Consider the following 22,944-nt stretch of genomic DNA (forward strand, 5'->3'; position numbering starts at 1 on the left):
GTCTTGTATAGTTGAGGTAGAGGTCTTCCCTTGTAATCATATATACGTGCACCAGCACCCCATCAATATAACAATTATTGTATTGACAAAACATCTCTGTACAAGTATGACCTTTTATAATGTATATATTGATTTGCCGATAGGTTGTACCAGCGATCCATGCATATGTTTGTGAATGGAATGGGAATGGTCAATCAATCATCAATGTTTGCAAATGTATAAAATGATTATTTACACTACATTTTAGATAAATATAATTCAATCATGTAGTCATATTGTCAAAAAATTACTTTCCAATCTGATCATTCAAAAGTTTACTTTACGATCAATTAGCATATAATCAGTCTTTCAGGCCTCAAGAGCATTACAAACAATTCACAGCAAATTAAAAAAACAATTCACAATAAAATTAAAATCTATAGTTTTATGGTTGTCTCAACCAAACAACTTTCAGCTTTTTCACAGCGGAAAGCAGCGTTCCCACGACTCACAATAACTTTTTCAGAATCCACAATTCAACATGCTTTGTGAATTGTGACCGCTTCGACTTGGTCAAGCTCGTTGCTTGTTCATTGGGCATACACCTCGTCCTTGCCGCGTCTACTAGATCAACTGAGACTTGAGCCCAACTCCACCGTGCGACCCTATCCCGTCCGGCCTCGTCCATTTGGGGTAAAAAGGACAAAAGAGGCGGCCTAGCGCGCGGGAGCAAACGGACTTTTGTCCGTTTTGTATCCGCTTTCGACCCATCCACGGCCGAAGTTTGCGCCGCTTTTGGGGTGAAACGGACACCACGCAGATGCGCGGGTTGTCTGCGCGTGTCCTCCCATGGCCCGCCCATCGGTGGCACAAGGCGGGCCTTTTTTTATCCGCCCCCTTCCTCCCTCCGGCCGCACCCCTCTCCACTCTTCCCCTCGCTGCCGCTGCCGCTGCTGCTGCTGCCATTGCAGCCGTGCAGTTCGGACGCGAGCTCGCCCAACCCCTTCCCCTCGGTGCCGCCCAGCTACCCAACCACGGCCACCTGGCTTGCGCACCCGCCGGCCGGTTTTGGGGCAGATCCGGTCGATCTTGAGCTCAGCCGGCTATGGGAGGCCGGGCCGCGCCATGGACTGGCCGGGCACCTCGCCGGAAGGCCCTGGCAGGGCCGCAAGGCCACATGCAGGCAGTGACTCCTCCTCTAGCCGCTCGGATCTACATCATCGGTGGTCCGCTGGCAGATACACGAATGGCGGTCGGCCGGGCTCGGTACTTGCCCAAAAGCTCGCCGGCGCACCGTTGCCACTTATTAAGTGCGATCACTGCCCAAAGATGGTCGTGCGCCGCGTGTCTACAACACCAGAACATCCTGAATGGGTGTTCATCAAGTGCTTAAACGATGTGGTATGCGCTTTTTTAGCTTCGGTTTGTGCTCTAGATTTGACTAGTTGTGCTAACTTCAAATTTTGTTGTGTAGAATGGATGCAAGTTTTGGTATTGGGAAGAAAAGTACATCGATATATTGATAGAGCGAAATTTAGTATATGTTCATGCACTTTTAGCTAGTATAGAGGCTGTAAATGAGACAAGTGCACTTGTTGCTAAATTAGAGGCTAGACACGAGACTAGGTGTGAGGAAGCAACATCTACATTTGGCTTAAAGAAGAAAGGAGGATGCCAGATCGAGCCTCCACAGATCAACAATGAGTGCATCGAGAAGGCCCTAACCCAACTCAAGGGGGTAGTTATGGAAGTTGGCTATCTTCTAAAATGTATTCTTGTTGTTCTTATTTTCTTTGGCCTTACTTTACTAGTCAAAATGTGATGATGTATTGTCATGTACCAAAAATGAATGATAAAAAAAAGTGAAGGACTTGCAAAGAAAAATACGCGGACAGGATACGGCCGGGATGCGTCCGCACGCTGGGCGCACGGCCACCACATCCCAGAACACGTCCGGACATGACCCTAAATCCCTATCCAAACGGACAGAATCCGGATAAAACGGACGTTCGTTTAGGGTCACGCGGTGGAGTTGGCCTGAGGGAGGGAGACCAGGTCGGGACATGTTACGGATCATCATGGACGTACGTGAGAACCACAGGGGACCAAGCATGTGAATGAAGCAAACATTGTCGCAAAGCACACACGGCTTGCCGGAAAGTGAGAAGGTGGAACGGGAAAGAGGGCGAAAGTAAACCGGGCAGGAGTAGTTAAACGAGAACTCGCGGCATGTGATGGACTACCGGCGACTGTGCGTGCGTCGTCCCGCGCCAGAGCCTGCAACGAGCAACGACGACGGAGAGCTAGCTAGTAATTGTAGCAGCGGGCGCGGGGCAGAGCTCTATATAGCGGCGGCCTAGCTAGGAGGAATTAGGATGGTCCATGGCCTGTGTCCCGTTCGCTTAAGCCTGGGCCGCGCCATGGCACGTTGCTTTCGCAGTTTCGCTCTACTGTACTATACTGGTAGTAGTACGTGCGCTACTGTTTACTGTGGCTGGCCGCAGCAAGAGCGGATCTCGCGGTGGGCCGTGGGCAAACGATCGAGGGGAAAGGCGCGCGGGGCATTACTGTCCCTGCCCTGGGTACATACGTACGAGATCTCATTGCTTCAGTTACCGTGCCTCGCTTCGTCGCTTCAGCTGGGAACTGCAGCCAGCAGGCGTCGGCGTCGACTCGATCGATGGGCCTAGCCGTCGCGTCTGCCTGCCTCGCGCATGCTGCGTGGGGAGCAAGAGCATACCTCACGCTTGCGGCGACAGTTTTTTCGGCTTGGGGGATCGAGTTTTTAGTTGTGTCTCCAGGTTTCGCCCTTCAAATGCAACAAAATTTAAAGTTCACTTTCCCGCTACCAAAAAAGACATAAATTTGGCGATCATTATATCACAGGGCGGCGATCAACATGCCACAGGCCAGCGATCGAACATAGCCAAAGTCCAGTGATCAAAGGGTAGGAACCATAGACATGGAACTCAAACGGCAGGCTCCTCTGCCGTAGGGCTGGCCGAGGTCGGCATTGTAAGCACAACTTCAGTGCTCGTTGTCGGTGTCGATGTAGGCGTAGGCGTAGGCGTAGCCGTGGACGTGGGCGAGGCAGCAGTCGCCATCGGTCCAGACATCTGGTTCAAGATGAGGCTGCACTTCGCCAGGTACCACGCCTTCACCTGCTTGTCTATCGTCGACATGTCTGCCTCCATCAGGAACGCCAGGTCGGTATTTCTCTTCTTTGCGGCGGCGTTGGTCCTAAAAAGGTCGAGTTTGGCGTCCTGCTTCATCGTCAACACCAACCACCTCACCTCGGATTTCTCCTCCCTCTTGGCGGTGTTGCTCTTTGTGTCGGTGATGCACTGTTCGATCGACGATTGCAGCCGTTCAGCGGCGAGTGCCGCATCCCTCGCCGCCTTGGCTCTTTTGTTGCCATCAGGGTGCCCTTCAGCCGCCGCCGAGGCAGACGCGTCTGGGTTGTAGACACCGTCCTTGGCCTTGGCGAAAGTGAACCGACACTCTGTCCATTTCTCGCATGACTCGATCCTGATGAACACATAAAGGAGCTTGAACTCTTGGTAGTTGTTGTCCTAGCGAAACATGTCGAACATCCGAACCATCTACACAGTCGAAGAACAAGTGTCGGCGAAGTGCACGGCGAAGAATTGGGCCGGCGAGCGATGGGCATACCTGACGCTCGACGTTGGCGCCGCTTTCCCGGTGAGCCATGACCTCCTCTTGAAATCCATGCCACTTATTGTAGGCCTGCTAGATGGTCGCCCAATGGTTCGCCATGGCCTTCTCGCCGCGATCCATGTGGATGTTGGCGAAGTCGGGGTCGAGCAACTTGCGCTCGTCGAACACCGTCTTGATCCTTCTCCAGTATGTGTCGGCGTTTCATCCGCACCGGTGATCGGGTCGATGTTGAGGGTCTTCCATGCCTTAGCGAGGCACTCATCTTCCTTAGGCGTCCACTTGACGCGAGGCTCGCCCGGCCTGGCGTTGGCCGCCCGCTTCTTCTTTCTCCCTTTTGGCGCTGGCTCCGCCGGTTCTTCCTCCTCCACCTCCTCCTTGGCATCATTGTGCTCGTCCTCCATGTAGAAGGCGGTGTCCCGTTTCGTCTTGCATGCGAAACCCGGGGCACAAAGCGACGGCAACCGAACCACTCATGATGATCTCGTCCATGTCGGCGTCGGTGCTGCTGAACTGTGGTGCCGAGCCGTGTGCGTACGGTAGGGCCACATGGCGCAGAGTCGGCGCAGGCGAGCCTGATTACGTCGGCGGTGAGTAACTGTACTGGGTGTTGAGGCCAGCGGTGAACGCGGGGGAGGGAGTGCGTGGGTCGGGGTTGAAGACGAGGGGGGATGCACGCGGGTCGGGGTTCAAGATAGGGGGACTCACGTGGCGCCGCGCCATGAGGGAAGGTGATGTTGGGGTTCAAGCTGCCATGCGCGTAGCCGTCGACATAGCCAGGCGAAGGCGTGTTCCCCCATAGCGGCGGAGAGAAGTTGGCCGGTGACACGACGCTCTGCTAGCTCCCCCACGCGCCTTGTGGGCACTGGTCGGCCTGTTGAGGCGGAAGGTTCACCATCCCTGCGCGAGACGCCTCCTCCTGCTCCGCCGCCATGTTCCTGTCTTTCTTCATGTTGAGCCTGTACCGCCGATCGGTGGTGATCGTTGCCCGGCGATCAACATTGGCCTTCCACTGGGCGTTTGTCAAGCCCGGGGGCCTTGGCATCGGTGCCCTCGGCTTCCCCTGCTTTGGCTAGACGGAATTGGTGGCTAGGCGAGGGGGTGCATACTTCTTCGGTGGCATGGCGGGTGAATCTAGGGAGAATGGCGGGAGAAGCGGGGGAGAAGGGGGTCGGCAATGGGAAAATGGAGGGAAAGGGGGGAAATGGCAGGAAAATCGGCCGATGTCGCCGACAGCACGAGCCCACTCGCCTTTTCGCTTCAGTCGGTGCCCCGAGGTGATCCCCCGTGCTGGGTTTGGCTTGGCTTCGCCGGTTGTAATTTCGGCCCAAACTGGCAAAAAGCGAGGACCTGGGGGCGCGACTGGGCCGTTTTTTCGGCGCCGGTGCTAAAGAAGGCGCCCTGGGGGCCTGTTGGGGCGGCTAGAGATGCTCTAAGGGTGAATCCAACGCGGATCAACAAATCACCACCAAGTGTCTAGACTAGACTATTCATACACTTTTCATCATCCAATAGCTTTTTTGAAAGGTCATCATCCAATAGTTGTCGCCAAATTTGTCCAGACCGGTTAGGAAGCTTGAAATCTCACAAACCGAAAACAAACAAGGAAAAGCTGAATGGAGTATGGACATCCATCACATCAGGCTCTCCCGTCGTGTCTGCTTGCTCTTCGAACCGTATTTATGCCGGTCAGGTCGGACATGACCGGACGGGGCGACAGGATGGCTTCCTATCGGATTCATGATGGTCGACCGACCGTCTGTCTACCAGCATTTACACAAGCGCGATAAACAAGAAACCAACTCCGATCGCTCGCTCATCTTCCAACTCCTCAAGAAGCCGATCCATCCTCGCCTTTGTCAACTTCAACTTAGCACAACACATCCATTCTATGGCAAGCTCAGCCTGGAGATCGGTGCACACCTGAGAGATCTCGTAAACTTCGGTCGTACCCCTCTCCTAGTTTTCAGCCAAGGAGAAGAGGCGCTAACGTGGTAGGCCTAGCGATCGAAGAGGCCAACTTGGATACCTGGCTCGCCGTGCTCTTCTCAAAGGTAAGGGCATTGGATAATCACCCTCCTCCTCTTCTCCACCAACACCATAGAATAAGATGCCCCCTTTTCTGACGCGTCTTAAAGCTGAAAGAAAAGTTGGATGCCCTCCACCGCACTAGGGCATAAGCTGATAATGTCAAGGACCCTCATGTGGTTGGTTGGACTCGATCTACTAGCTACGTGGCTAGGCTACTCCCTCTGAAATATCTTGTCTCGGTCTTTACCCGGCTACTCTACACTTGAGTCTAGTAGTAGATGGGATTGAATGGGTCATGCGGATAAAGAATAAAAACCTCTGGAGAGTGTAAAACCTGATCATGATTAGCCGCGCCCTCGGTAATGGACAACTTTGAGTAACATGACCTAGAGCTTTCTCGAAGATCTTGTCACTATAACTTTCTTAACTAAAACTAGTTGGGTTGAACTTGGGAATATAACCTATGTTGGTGCGACAATGATAAAGGGACCTCCATTAGCCAGGTCCATCGGCTGGTCTATGGTTGTCGATTGTTTTATGCAAGAGAAGTGTCAGTGTGTATGACCATCTATGGGGCCATCTAGCCCCTTTGTGGTTCGGCTAGGGAGATGTACAAGACACAAAGAGATGACCAACAGAGGGCACAAGGATCTTTAACCAGGTTTGGGCCACCCTGAGGTGTAAAATGTTGGAAATATGCCCTAGAGGCAATAATAAAATGGTTATTATTATATTTCCTTGTTCATGATAATTGTCTATTGTTCATGCTATAATTGTGTTATCCGGAAATCGTAATACATGTGTGAATACATAGACCACAACATGTCCCTAGTGAGCCTCTAGTTGACTAGCTCGTTGATCAATAGATGGTTACGGTTTCCTAACCATGGACATAGGATGTCATTGATAACGGGATCACATCATTAGGATAATGATGTGATGGACAAGACCCAATCCTAAGCATAGCACACGATCGTGTAGTTCGTCTGCTAAAGCTTTTCTAATGTCAAGTATCTTTTCCTTAGACCATGAGATTGTGCAACTCCCGGATACTGTAGGAATGCTTTGGGTGTGCCAAACGTCACAATGTAACTGGGTGGCTATAAAGGTGCACTACAGGTATCTCCGAAAGTGTCCGTTGGGTTGGCACGAATCGAGACTGGGATTTGTCACCCCGTATGACAGAGAGGTATCTCTGGGCCCACTCGGTAAGACATCATCGTAATGAGCTCAATGTGATTAAGGGGTTGCTGGTCATGGGACGATGTGTTCCAGAACAAGTGAAGCGACTTGCCGTAACGAGATTGAACAAGGTATCGGTATACCGATGATCGAATCTCGGGCAAGTGCTATACCGGTAGACAAAGGGAATCGTATACGGGGTTGATTGAATCCTTGACATCGTGGTTCATCCGATGAGATCATCGTGGAGCATGTGGGAGCCAGCATGGGTATCCAGATCCCGCTGTTGGCTATTGGCCGGAGAGATGTCTCAGTCATGTCTGCATGCCTCCCGAACCCGTAGGGTCTGCACACTTAAGGTTCGATGACACTAGGGTTATAGGGAATAGATGTACGTGGTTACCTAATGTTGTTTGGAGTCCTGGATGAGATCCCGGACGTCACAAGGAATTCCCGAGGTAAAGACTTATATATGGGAAGTCCAGTTTCAGTCATCGGAAAGGTTTCGGGGTTTATCGATATTGTACCAGGACCACCGAAGGGGTTCCGGGGGTCCACCGGGAGGGTCCACCTGCCCCGAAGGACCTAATGGGCTGTAGTTGGGTGGGAACCAGCCCCTTAGTGGGGTGGTGCACCCCCCAAGGGCCCAAGGCGCCTAGGGTTGGAAACCCTAGGGGGCCGTTGCCCCCCCCCCCCCCGGCGGCGGGTGCCCCCCTAGTTGGAAACCCTAAGGGGGCCGCTGCCCCCCCGAGGGGCCGCCGCCCCATCTAGACAGATCTAGGGGCCGGCCCCCTCTCCCCTTCCCACTATAAATAGTGGGGGGTGGGAGGGCAACCGCACCCCTTCTCCTAGCGCAGCCCTACCCCTCTCCCTCCTCGTCTCACGCAGTGCTTGGCAAAGCCCTGCTTGAGTGCCACGGTCCTCCACCACCACCACGCTGTCGTGCTGCTGCTGGACGAAGTCTTCCCCAACCTCTCCCTCTCTCCTTGCTGGATCAAGGCGCGGGGGATGTCACTGGGCTGCACGTGTGTTGAACGCGGAGGCACCATTGTTTGATGCTTAGATCGGAATCAGCCGTGATCTGAATCACTTCCTGTACGACTCCACCGACCGCGTTCTTGCAACGCTTCCGCATCGTGATCTTCAAATGTATGAAGATGCACTCCCCTCTTGTTGCTAGTAAACTCCATAGATTGATCTTGGTGATGCGTAGAATTTTTTAATTTCTGCAACGATGCCCAACAGTGGCATCATGAGCTAGGTCTATGCGTAGTTTCTATGCACGAGTAGAACACAAGTTGTTGTGGGCGTCAATTTTGTCAATTTACTTGCCATTACTAGTCTTATCTTGATTCGGCGGCATCGTGGGATGAAGCGGCCCGGACCGACCTTACACGTACACTTACGTGAGACAGGTTCCACCGACTAACATGTACTGGTTGCATAAGGTGGCTAGCGGGTGTCTGTCTCTCCCACTTTAGTCGGATCGGATTCGATGAAAAGGGTCCTTATGAAGGGTAAATAGAAATTGGCATATCACGTTGTGGTTTTGGCGTAGGTAAGAAACGTTCTTGCTAAGAAACCTATAGTAGCCACGTAAAACTTTGCAACAACAATTAGAGGACGTCTAACTTGTTTTTGCCGCATATGCCGTGTGATGTGATATGGCCAAAAGGATGTGATGAATGATATATGTGATGTATGAGATTGATCATGTTCTTATAATAGGAATCACGACTTGCATGCCAATGAGTATGACAACCGACATGAGCCATAGGAGTTGTCTTAATTTATTTATGACCTACATGTCAACATAAACGTCATGTAATTACTTTACTTTATTGCTAAACCGTTAGCCATAGTAGTAGAAGTAATAGTTGATGAGACAACTTCATGAAGATACTATGATGGAGATCATGGTGTCATGCCGGTGATGATGATGATCATGGCGCCCCGAAGATGGAGATCAAAAGGAGCAAAATGATATTGGCCATATCATGTCACTATTTGATTACATGTGATGTTTATCATGTTTTTACATCTTATTTGCTTAGAACGATGGTAGCATAAATAAGATGATCCCTCATTAAAATATCAAGAATTGTGTCCCCCCTAACTATGCACCGTTGCTAAGGTCCATTGTTTCAAAGCACCACGTGATGATCGAGTGTGATAGGTTCTAATGTTCACATACAATGGGTGTAAGCCAGATTTAGACACGCAATATACTAAGGTTGGCTTGACAAGCCTAGCATGTACAGACATGGCCTCGGAACACGGAAGACCGAAAGGTCGAACATGAGTCGTATAGAAGATACGATCAACATGAAGATGTTCACCGGTGATGACTAGTCCGTCTCACGTGATGATCGGACACAACCTAGTTGACTCGGATCATGTATCACTTAGATGACTAGAGGGATGTCTATCTGAGTGGGAGTTCATTAAATAATTTGATTAGATGAACTTAATTATCATGAACATAGTCTAAAATCTTTGCAATATGTCTTATAGATCAAATGGCCCACGCTAATGTTGCCCTCAACTTCAACTCGTTCCTAGAGAAAACCAATCTGAAAGACGATGGCAGCAACTACACGGACTAGGTCCGTAACCTGAGGATTATCCTCATAGCTGCCAAGAAAGCATATGTCCTTGATGCACCGCTAGGTGAAGCACCTATTTTCCTAGCAACTCAAGACGTTATGAATGCCTGGCAGTCGCGTAGTGATGATTACTCCCTGGTTCAGTGCGGCATGCTTTACAACTTAGAACCGAGGCTCCAAAAGCATTTTGAGCAACACGGAGCATATGAGATGTTCCAAGAGCTGAAAATGGTTTTCCAAGCTCATGCCTGGGTCGAGAGATATGAAGTCTCCGACAAGTTCTACAGTTGTAAGATGGAGGAGAATAGTTCCGTCAGCGAGCACATACTCTAAATGTCTGTGTTGCACAACTGCTTGTCTCAGCTGGGAGTTAATCTCCTAGATGATGCGGTCGTTGACAGAATCCTTGAGTCGCTCCCACCTAGCTACAAGAGCTTTGTTATGAACTTCAATATGCAGGGGATGGAAAAGACCATTCCTGAGGTATATTCAATGCTGAAATCAGCGGAGGTGGAGATAAAAAAGGAACATCAAGTGTTGATGGTGAATAAAACCACTAAGTTCAAGAAAGGCAAGGGTAAGAAGAACTTCAAGAAGGACGGCAAGGGAGTTGCCACGCCCGGTAAGCCAGTTGCCGGGAAGAAGCCAAAGCATGGACCCAAGCGTGAGACTGAGTGCTTTTATTGCAAGGGAAACGATCACTGGAAGCGGAACTGCCCCAAGTACTTAGCGGATAAGAAGGCCGGCAATACCAAAGGTATATGTGATATACATGTTATTGATGTGTACCTAACCAGCACTCGTAGTAGCTCCTGGGTATTTGATACCGCTGCGGTTGCTCATATTTGTAACTCAAAACAGGAGCTATGGAATAAGCGGAGACTGGCGAAGGACGAGGTGACGATGCGCGTCGGGAATGGTTCCAAGGTCGATGTGATCGCCGTCGGCACGCTACCTCTACATTTACCTATGGGATTAGTTTTAAACCTCAATAATTGTTATTTAGTACCAGCTTTGAGCATGAACATTGTATCTGGATCTCGTTTAATGTGAGATGGCTACTCATTTAAATATGAGAATAATGGTTGTTCTATTTATATGAGAGACATGTTTTATGGTCTTGCCCCGCTGGTCAATGGTTTATTATTATTTAATCTCGAACGTGATGTTACGCATATTCATAGTGTGAATGCCAAAAGATGTAAGGTTGATAATGATAGTCCCACATACTTGTGGCACTGCCGCCTTGGTCACATTGGTGTCAAACGCATGAAGAAACTCCACGCAGATGAACTTTTGGAGTCTCTTGATTATGAATCATTTGACACATGCGAACCATGCCTCATGGCCAAAATGACCAAGACTCCGTTCTCCGGAACAATGGAGCGAGCAACCAACTTATTGGAAATCAAACATACCGATGTGTGCGGTCCAATGAGCGTTGAGGCTCACGGTGGTTATCGCTATGTTCTCACCCTCACGGATGACTTAAGTAGATATGGGTATGTCTACTTAATGAAACACAAGTCTCAGACCTTTGAAAAGTTCAAGGAATTTCAGAGTGAGGTTGAGAATCAACGTGACAGCAAAATCAAGTTCTTACGATCAGATCGTGGGGGAGAATATTTGAGTCACGAATTTGGCACGCACTTAAGGAAATTTGGAATTGTTTCACAACTCACGCCGCCTAGAACACCTCAGCGTAATGGTGTGCCCGAACGTCGTAATCGCACTCTATTGGATATGGTGCGATCTATGATGTCTCTTACCGATCTACCGCTATCATTTTGGGATTATGCTATAGAGACTGCCGCATTCACTTTAAATAGGGCTCCGTCGAAATCCATTGAGACAACACCGTATGAATTGTGGTTTGGGAAGAAACCTAAGCTGTCATTTCTGAAAGTTTGGGGATGCGATGCTTATGTCAAGAAACTTCAACCTGAAAAGCTCGAATCCAAATCGGAAAAATGCATCTTCATAGCATACCCTAAGGAAATTATTGGGTATGCCTTCTACCTCAGGTCCGAAGGCAAGATCTTTGTTGCCAAGAATGGATCCTTTCTAGAGAAAGAGTTTCTCTCGAAAGAAGTAAGTGGGAGGAAAGTAGAACTTGATGAAGTATTGCCTCTTGAACCGGAGAGTGGCGCAGCTCAAGAAAATGTTTCTATGGTGCCAGCACTGACTAGAGAGGAAGTTAATGATGATGATCATGAAACTTCAGATCAAGGTTCTACTGAACTTCGTAGGTCCACAAGGACACGTTCCACACCAGAGTGGTACGACAACCATGTCCTGGAAATCATGTTGTTAGAAAATGGAGAACCTTCGAACTACGAAGAAGCGATGGCGGGCCCGGATTCTGACAAATGGCTTGAAGCCATGAAATCCGAGATAGGATCCATGTATGAAAATGAAGTATGGACTTTGACTGACTTTCCCGATGATCGGAGAGCCATAGAAAATAAATGGATCTTTAAGAAGAAGACAGACGCGGATGGTAATGTAACCATCTATAAGGCTCGGCTTGTCGCTAAGGGTTATCGACAAGTTCAAGGGGTTGACTATGATGAGACCTTCTCACCCGTAGCAAAGCTGAAGTCTGTCTGAATCATGTTAGCAATTGCCGCATTATATGATTATGAGATATGGCAAATGGACATCAAAACGGCATTCCTTAATGGTTTCCTTAAGGAAGAATTGTATATGATGCAGCCGGAAGGTTTTGTCGATCCTAAGAATGCTGACAAGGTATGCAAGCTCCAACGCTCGATCTATGGGTTGGTGCAAGCATCTCGGAGTTGGAACATTCGTTTTGATGAGATGATCAAAGTGTTTGGGTTTACGTAGATTTATGGAGAAGCCTGTGTTTACAAGAAAGTGAGTGGGAGCTCTGTAGCATTTCTCATATTATATGTGGATGACATACTATTGATGGGAAATGATATAGAACTCTTGGAAAGCATAAATGCCTACTTGAATAAGTGTTTTTCAATGAAGGACCTTGGAGAAGCTGCTTACATATTAGGCATCAAGATCTATAGAGATAGATCGAGACGCCTCATTGGTCTTTCACAAAGCACGTACCTTGACAACATATTGAAGAAGTTCAATATGGATCAGTCCAAGAAGGGGTTCTTGACTGTATTGCAAGGTGTGAGATTGAGCACGGCTCAATGCCCGACCACGGCAGAAGATAGAGAAAAGATGAGTGTCATCCCCTATGCCTCGGCCTTAGGGTCTATTATGTATGCCATGCTATGTACCAGACCTGATGTAAACCTTGCCGTAAGTTTGGTAGGAAGGTACCAAAGTAATCCCGGCATGGAACACTGGACAACGGTCAAGAATATCCTAAAGTACCTGAAAAGGACTAAGGATATGTTTCTCATTTATGGAGGTGACAAAGAGCTCGTCGTAAAGGGTTACGTCGATGCTAGCTTCGACACAGATCTGGATGACTCCAAGTCACAAACTGGATACGTGTATATTTTGAATGGTGGGGTAGTCAGCTGGTGCAGTTGCAAGCAAAGCGTAGTGGCGGGATCTACATGTGAAGCGGAGTACATGGCAGCCTCAGAGGCAACACATGAAGTAATCTGGATGAAGGAGTTCATTACCGACCTAGGAGTTATTCCCAATGCGTCGGGCCCGATGACTCTCTTCTGTGACAACACTGGAGCCATTACCCTTGCCAAGGAGCCCAAGTTTCACAAGAAGACCAGGCATATCAAGCGTCGCTTCAACTCCATTACTGAAAATGTTCAAAATGGAGACATAGATATTTGTAAAGTGCATACGGACCTGAATGTCATAGATCCGTTGACTAAACCTCTTCCACAAGCAAAACATGATCAACACCAGAACTCTATGGGTGTTCGATTCATCACAATGTAACTAGATTATTGACTCTAGTGCAAGTGGGAGACTATTGGAAATATGCCCTAGAGGCAATAATAAAATGGTTATTATTATATTTCCTTGTTCATGATAATTGTCTATTGTTCATGCTATAATTGTGTTATCCGGAAATCGTAATACATGTGTGAATACATAGACCACAACATGTCCCTAGTGAGCCTCTAGTTGACTAGCTCGTTGATCAATAGATGGTTATGGTTTCCTAACCATGGACATAGGATGTCATTGATAACGGGATCACATCATTAGGATAATGATGTGATGGACAAGACCCAATCCTAATCATAGCACAAGATCGTGTAGTTCGTCTGCTAAAGCTTTTCTAATGTCAAGTATCTTTTCCTTAGACCATGAGATTGTGCAACTCCCGGATACTGTAGGAATGCTTTGGATGTGCCAAACGTCACAACATAACTAGGTGGCCATAAAGGTGCACTATGGGTATCTCCGAAAGTTTCTGTTGGGTTGGCACGAATTGAGACTGGGATTTGTCACTCCGTATGACGGAGAGGTATCTCTGGGCCCACTCGGTAAGAGATCATCGTAATGAGCTCAATGTGACTAAGCGGTTGGTCATGGGGTGATGTGTTACGGAACGAGTAAAGAGACTTGCCATAACGAGATTGAACAAGGTATCGGTATACCGACGATCGAATCTCGGGCAAGTGCTATACCGGTAGACAAAGGGAATCGTATACGGGATTGATTGAATCCTTGACATCGTGGTTCATCCGATGAGATCATCGTGGAGCATGTGGGAGCCAACATGGGTATCCAGATCCCGCTATTGGCTATTGGCCGGAGAGATGTCTCAGTCATGTCTGCATGCCTCCCGAACCCGTAGGGTCTGCACACTTAAGGTTTGATGATGCTAGGGTTATAGGGAATAGACGTACGTGGTTACCGAATGTTGTTCGGAGTTCCAGATGAGATCTCGGACGTCACGAGGAGTTCCGGAGGTAAAGATTTATATATGGGAAGTCCAGTTTCAGTCACCGGAAAGGTTTTGGGGTTTATCGGTATTGTACCGGGACCACCGAAGGGGTTCCGGGGGTCCACCGAGAGGGTCCACCTGCCCCGAAGGACCTAATGGGATGTAGTTGGGTGGGAACCAGCCCCTTAGTGGGCTGGTGCGCCCCCAAGGGCCCAAGGCGCCTAGGGTTGGAAACCCTAGGGGGCCGCTGCCCCCCCTAGTTGGAAACCCAAAGGGGGCCGCTGCCCCCCAAGGGGCCGCCGCCCCCCTTTAGATGGATCTAGGGGCCGGCCCCCTCACCCCTCACCCTATAAATAGTGGGGGTGGGGGGGTGGGAGGGCAACCGCACCCCTTCTCCTGGCGCAGCCCTACCCCTCTCCATCCTCGTCTCTCGCAGTGCTTGGCGAAGCCCTGCTGGAGTGCCACGCTCCTCCACCACCACCACGCCATCATGCTGCTGCTGGACAGAGTCTTCCCCAACCTCTCCCTCTCTCCTTGCTGGATCAAGGCGCGGGAGACTTCATTGGGCTGCACGTGTGTTGAACGCGGTGGCACCGTTGTTCGGTGCTTAGAGCGGAATCGGCCGCGATCTGAACCGCTTCCTGTACGACTCCACCGACCGCGTTCTTGCAATGCTTCCGCATCGCGATCTTCATAGGTATGAAGATGCACTCCCCTCTCGTTGCTAGTAAACTTCATAGATTGATCTTGGTGATGCATAGAATTTTTTTAATTTCTGCAATGATTCCCAACATAAAACCCTACTCCTACTCTGTGTATTGGGTGTATGTGTGAGAACACAAGTACAAGGAGTGCTTCCCTGACAAGGTGCTATAGGAGAGCAGCTACGCTTGCGTTGTGCAAAGGGTCGATCCTTGTAAAAGTTGCCCTGGCCCTCCTTTTATAGCTTAAGGTTAATCATAGTGGCAAAACAGTAATTGCATGTCGATTAGATAGCAAACAGTGCTATCATACCTAACTCTGCAAGACTAGGACAAATGCATTAGATGCTCTATTAGGTGTTATGATGCGGGGGAACCCTGACAAGGTTGCTGCACAGCTTGTTCAGCCATCTCCCGTCATCTTGACACGCCTCCTGGACGAGTGTCATTAAAGGTAATCTTCCCTCCAGCATGCTGCCACGTGCCCGACAAATCACACCTACCCACCTGTGGGCTCGACACCTCACTGATTAGTGACTAGCTGCTTGGTGAGGTGGAGCACTGGTGGCTAGCGAGGGCTTGTCGGGCCTTCGCCTTGCCGGCTCGGCCTCGCCGGCAGTGCAACTTTTGGTAATGATCTTGATGATTGTATTGTTCTTCTTCCCAGTTAGGATCCAACAACGGGGTTTTTGAATCTTGGTTTTCTTGATGTGCTCCTTGATCTCACAGAGAGCAACTCTCTTGACTTGGATATCTTCTCCATAGCTCATCAACCTTGGTCTTAGCAACTCTTCAGCAGGCCCTAGTCGGCAGGGAAACTGCTACTTGTCTGTGCATAAGTCAGGGTATAAAATATCCATGTTTTATACATTGACAGGAGCCCCCAGACCTGGGCCATACGCGCTACCGAGCATCATTGGGCTAGGCCCATACAATGCACAGACATGTGGCAGAGACCGATGTAGAACTTCATCGTGGTGATATCTGCATCTTGAGGTCTTCTTGGCTTCTTCATTAGTCTGAACTCGCACTTGCCCTTGGTCGTCCTCCGGTAAATTCTATCGTCGGGCAGGCATCTATTGCTTGCATTGGAAACCAGGGGCGAGCATGCACACGGGTCACCGCTGGGCGTGGTCTGGAGAGGCCCACGATCACGCGTGGCAAAGCGTAACTGCCATGTTTGTCATTGATACGTCTCCAATGTATCTATAATTTATGAAGTATTCATGCCATGTTTACAACAATTATATATGGTTTTGGTATGAATTGAATGGAACTAACCCGGACTGACGCTATTTTTAGCAGAACTACCATGGTGTTTTTTTGTGTGTGCAGAAATAAAAGTTCTCCAAATGCAATGAAACTATTTAACGATTATTTTTTCGAACAAAAGAGGCACTAGAAGCTTCATGGGAGGACCAGAAGATGAAGGAGGTGAGCAAAACCCACCAGGGCACGCCAGGAGCCTTACCTGTATGCTGGTGGGTTGTCGTCACCTCGAGGCCCATCTTAGCATGAGACCGACGCCAAAAGATCATATAAATACATAAACCCCCTGAAATAATCCTAGATCAAAAGTTCCACCGCTGCAAGCCTCTATAGCCACGAAAACCAATCTAGACCCCGTTCCGGCACCCTGCCAGAGGGGGAAATCATCACCTATAGCCATCTTCATCATCCCTGCGGCCACCATGATGAGGAGGGAGTAGTCCACCCTCGGGGCTGAGGGTTTGTACCAATAGCTATGTGTTTAATCTCTCTCTCTCTCTCTCTCTCTCTCGTGTTCTTGATTTGGCACGATCTTGATGTATCGCGAGCTTTGTTAATATAGTTGGATCATATGGTGTTTTCCCCTCTCTATCTCGTTGTGATGAATTGAGTTTTACCATTGAGATTTCGTTCTTATCGGATTGAATACTTTTATGGATTTGAGCACACTTTATGTATGTCTTGCTATGAATACTCGTGGTGACCATGGGGTATCATATTGATTCACTTGATGTGTGTATTGACACTCAACTCGCAGATTCCCGAGGTGACATTGGGGTAATCTATGCATAGGGGTTGGCGCACGTTCTCGTCTTTGTTTCTTCGGTAGAAATCTCGGGGCACTCTTTGAGGTTCTTTGTGTTGGATTGAGTATTATGAATCTAAAATTATTTGATGCATATCATATAATCAACTCACGGATACTCACGGTGACATTGGAGTATCTAGGTGACATTAGAGTTGGTTGATTTGTATCATATGGTGTTATTTTAGTATGAACTCTTGGATAGATCGATCGAAAAGAATAGCTTGGTGTTATTTTAGTACGAACTCTAGGATAGATTGATCGGAAAGAGTAGCTTTGAGGTGGTTTTGTACCCTACCATTAATTTCTTTTTATGTTCTCCGCTAGATATAAACTTTGGAGTGATTCTTCATCGCATGTTGAGGGATGGTCATATGATCCAATTATATTAACATTGTAGAGAGAATGCAGTAGTGAAAGTACGGACCCTAGGCCTCATTTTCAAGCATTGCAATACCGTTTGTGCTCACTTTTGTTACTTTCTACCTTGCTGTTCTTTATTGTTCCTATTACAAAAATCAATATCTACTATCATTACTACACTTGTATCACCATCTCTTCGCCAAACTAGTGCACCTATACAATTTACCATTGTATTTGGTGTGTTGGGGACACAAGAGACTTTTTATTATTTGGTTGCAGGGTTGTTTGAGAGAGACCATCTTCATCCTACCCCTCCCACGGATTGATAAATCTTAGGTCATCCACTTGAGGGAAATTTGCTACTGTCCTACAAAACTCTGCGCTTGGAAGCCCAACACGAGTCTACAAGAATAAGTTGTGTAGTAGACATCAAGCTCTTTTCTGGCGCCGTTGCCGGGGAGGTGAGTGCTTGAAGGTATATCTTTAGATCTCACAATTGAATCTTTTAGCTTCTTGTTTTGTCACTAGTTTGGTTTATAAAAATAAAACTACAAAAAATGGAATTTAGGTTTCATCATATTATTCGTCTTTATCATGTATTCCATGAAAATGATGGAAAGGAAAATTGTGCTCCATTGATAGAAGAAAAATTCAATAAAATGTTTGGCATAAATGATGAGCATGATTGTAGTGTTGCTTGTATGAATTCTTTGAATATCCAAGATGCTAGTGATATGCAAAGTCATAAGCTTGGGGATGCTATGTTTGATGAAGATGATATTTTTAGTCCCCCAAGTTTTGGTGAGAAAATTTATTACGATGAAAGCATGCCTCCTATCTATGATGATTATTGTGATGATATGTATGCTATAATGAGTAATGATATCCATGAAACTTGTCATCATGATTTGAATGCTCAAATTGATCATGTGGGCCCAGCTAAAGGCCCAACATTCCTAGTTAAGGCCTGTACGGCTAGTGTCAAATTGGCCCGTCAACGGCCCGTCCTAAACTTGTCATCATCGCGGCCCATGGTCACGGCCCGTTGTGTTTCTAGCATGTTAAAGTCCTGCTTCATTTGGGCCCATTTATAGGCCATTGAAACTTTCGGCCCATAAATGACCGTGAAGGGTTTGGGTCATATTCGGCCATGTCTCACATTCGGCCTATTAGAGGCCCACTATAGATTTGGGCCACTTTCAGCCTGTTGTGATTTTCAGCCTGTTAATGTCGGATGAAATCCATGGGCCATATGTGGCCCAACGTCACATTGGGCCTATTAACGGCCCATATAAAACTGACACTAATCAAGCCCGACCGAACTTCCGGCCTATTAAAGGCCCGTGTAGTAGGTCGACGCATTTATGACCCATCTGAATTTCGGCCTGTGAATGATCCGCATTGTAAACGGGCCACCATTTCGGCCTGCTAATGACCAGTGGGTTATTTGGCACAATCAGGGCCCAATCTCACTTTCGTCCTATTAAAGGCCCATGTTTTTACGGGCTCGAGATATTTACACCTGTAAACGGCCTATTGTTATTGAGGGCCCAAATTATGTTTAGGCCTGTTAAAGGCCCACTATGGGCACATGCCTAATAGAAAAATATGAAAGCTTATGCTGATTTAGGCCCAGATATTTTAGTGGGCTACATGCAAATTACGACCCATAATCGTTTTTAGCCCATGGAATGGGCCCGACAATGTTGGCATGTTGGGCTCCTACGAAGCTTTCGGCCGAATACATTACTAAGATAAACCTACAGTATACAAAAATAGCGTTGTAATTACTGCAACCTTTGGCAACATCATAAATGTTGTATCACAACAAAATAAATTCCAACCATACAACAAAAGGCCTGTTGGCATAAAGTTTATAGTCCTTGTAGATAAAAGCACCATTAGATGTATAGAAGCACATATCATTTGACCTGGGTGCTAATGTTTCAGGCTGTAGAATCTGATGGAGCAGCATGATCTTCCCCCTTTTTCCACCATTGCTCTTGAACAACGAAGCAAATGTCTGATAGTCTGGTTTCAAACTGTTAGAATAAATCCGAGGCACTCCATCGATCTACCGAGGACCAAGCAATCACACGAGGCACGACACCGAGATTTGTTAACGAGGTTCACCATCATGGCTACATCCCCGGGGCATGACTACGGGCGCTCCTCCCCATGACACCGCTACAATACCGCACCCCGGCCGCCCGGGTGCCGGCACATGCCGTCGACTCCCCCGCGTGCCCGTGATATTACGTTGTCATAGGTTACATCGTGTGTCTACCCTCGCTATATATGAGAGGCCTAAGATACAAGTGTCCTACTTGGACACGACTCCATATCCTGTCTACACACCGTACGACTCCAAGTCCAACTGTAACCTAACTTGTACAATAATATTCGACACAACTCTAACAAACTCCACCTTGGCGAATATTCTTCACCACCTTGAATTTGTCCGTGCGTCGAACCTCCATGTACATTGGACTTGAGATACGTCATGAGCACCGCTGCTACTCCCAGACTCCATGTGACTCCACCTGCAACTGTAGTCCCTTCTCGTCTTCTTCACAGTCAACCCTCGAGCAAAATTAAATTCCTCATTACTCTACTTTGTGCTCCCAACTTCCGGAGAATCCGTTCAAAACCATCACACACCGATCACTGTCTGTGTGAAAATGAACAACTCGCATATTGAACGCCACATATAAGAGTTACCTGAACTCAATGCCACCGCTCTTTCTTGACCGTCTATCTGAAACTTGAAGGACTTTCACCGTCGCCTTGTATCACCCTGAGTCAAATTCACAGTTGTCTCACCCTTTTCTCGGATAGTCTTTGACATGTCCCATAGCTATAGCACTCCGCCTCCTTCTATACTTGTCATCAGCACTTTACCATGTGCACTGAACACCACAGAATATACGGCCATGTACTCTCCCAGCTTTTGACAATTTCAGACTTTCCGCCACTTTCTCAGATTCTCCATGGTCAACTCCTGTCCATCAACCGGCACCGATAGACCCAGTCACCAACTTGAATCTGCTACTCGTCAACACTGCTTCGGCACCCCTGCACACTTTGTCTGACCACACGTCTCACCATTAGTGCCTTGGTTTGTCGCTGTGTCCCGTGCTTACCGCACGCCTCGCCGCTATCACCGCGTCGAGCCTCTGCTATCCTGGTCGAGTCTCCCGGGTAGCTAGCCCACATTGACTCAACCCCCACTGCAAAGAACCACCGATCATCACTGACCGATGCCGAGTATCACGTCTCCATCAGACCATTGGGCCCCAGTTCGATCCACGTGTCTCTCGCTATCCCACTGAAATAGGCTTCGACTCTCCATGCATTTACGCCATAGCCCCTCCATCAGCTCAGAGTGTAGTCATCCATCAACTCCAGCTCCACCTTCAACATGACTCCATGTAGCTGCGCCTTTGCTACCCCGCGCTCCGTCGAATTCAAGCTCTCTCATGTGTACATTGCCTTGAATCAACCCTGCGCCATAGTCTGTCTAAGCCGCACAAGCCCTCAGGCCCACACCACGTGTTTCCACGCCTCAGAAGTCGGTCACCATCAGCATCATGCTCCTATGTCGTCGTCGCCGAAATCACCACCATCTTCTGCTTTGACCAACATCCACGTCGATCCGCCAGACTGTCCAGTCTGACCCAGCCGAAATAATCCGACTGCAACCATGCTCCACCCTGTGCCGTGTCCGCCTCCGCACATCTCCGTGCATTGCCTTGACGCCATGTGTATGCACGATCCTTGTCACATCACACTCCAGACTCCCCAATCATCTTCCCTGAAACGCATCCATCACATGATACTTCCATCTTAGTTTGCTTTACTTCTGTCAATGACTTCAAACATCCCTGTTGTGCTAACAAAAAAATTCCATCCTTGTCTACCATACGGTCGACCCATGAAAAAGTAACCAAGCTGCAACACTTCCCGTGCATGTGCCGAAGTGCACCAAGCAAAATCGCAAATATAGAACCTTTAATCCAAGCCATGCTCCAGGTATTGCACTGCTTCTAGACACAACACTTGATGCCCTTCGTAACTGCTTCCAAAGCGTATTTTTGATGGGTTCTTCCCTTGATGAATACTTTCGCTGATTGACTGCCTCCAGCCTACATGTACGTGCCTTTTTCTATCAAACAAATCTCCCCTCACAGCTTCTCACGTGCCTCTTGACCATGCCTTGGCTTCCCTGTGCGTTCCAGCACTTTAGACATGCCGTCAAGCTCCCTTGCAAGCCACAATTCCACCTGAGTTTTCCTGTTACAACCGCACATAGGCCTCACGCGACTTGGGCCTTGATTCCACATCTGTACTTTGGGCCTCTAGCCAGGCTGCATGCCCTGCAATACGTGCCTTGCTCGCCGATCACCACACGTCTCCTGCTGACACACGTTCTGAAGCCGCTGCCGTTGCACGTATCCGATACCCTTGATTGGATCTGCTGCCTTGCAATTCGGCACTGCCGCCGCCACGCGTGTGCTGCATCCACCGATGCGCTGCAGCCACCTGTACCGACCGTGGGTGGTGCGGCTTCGATCCCGCCGACGGCGCTGAGAACCGCTGCTGCTTCGATTGCTATTCTGCCGCCACCGATTCTGCTGATGCCCACGAACACTGTTTCATGATGAACGAAATCAACTCACGGTTTGGCCTCCTTCCTCTGAATCAATGGAATCGCAACCTCTTCAAACCTTGCTCATGATACCACTTGTTAGAATAAATCCGAGGCGCTCCGTCGATCTACCGAGGACCAAGCAATCACACGAGGCACGACACCGAGATTTGTTAACGAGGTTCACCATCATGGCTATATCCTCGAGGCATGACTACGGGCGCTCCTCCCCATGACACCACTACAATACCGCACGCCGGCCGCCCGGGTGCCGGCACACGCCACCGGCTCCCCCGCGTGCCCGTGCTATTACGTTGGCATAGGTTACATCATGTGTCTACCCTCGCTATATATGAGAGGCCTAAGATACAAGTGTCCTACCTGAACACGACTCCATATCCTGTCTACACACCGTACGACTCCAAGTCCAACTGTAACCTAACTTGTACAATAATATTCGACACAACTCTAACACAAACCCATTCATATCTTGACGACATTTGTCAACCATTATTCTTGTTTCTGAAACAACGTCCATTAGGGATTGGACTTGTGTCTTCAGCACAGATATATCACTCTGTCTAGCTGGAAGATTTTGTTTGGTAGGCGATTTGGACGAGGTTACCTTGACAAACAACCCAGAATTACGCTGGAAGGTGCTTTTTGCACTCTTAGTGGAGAGATAGTGACGCATTGCAGCAAGAGGTGACATTGTGCTTGTGGTAGCCTCGTCACCTTCAGGTGGTTGTGGCTGTTGAATTATTTGTTCCATAGCTTGCTGAAAGTTTGAACTTGTAGATTAGTGTACCAGATAAGTTACTAATGAGACA

Source organism: Triticum aestivum, chromosome 3A, assembly GCF_018294505.1.
Source record: "Triticum aestivum cultivar Chinese Spring chromosome 3A, IWGSC CS RefSeq v2.1, whole genome shotgun sequence".
In the NCBI taxonomy this organism is placed as follows: domain Eukaryota; kingdom Viridiplantae; phylum Streptophyta; class Magnoliopsida; order Poales; family Poaceae; genus Triticum; species Triticum aestivum.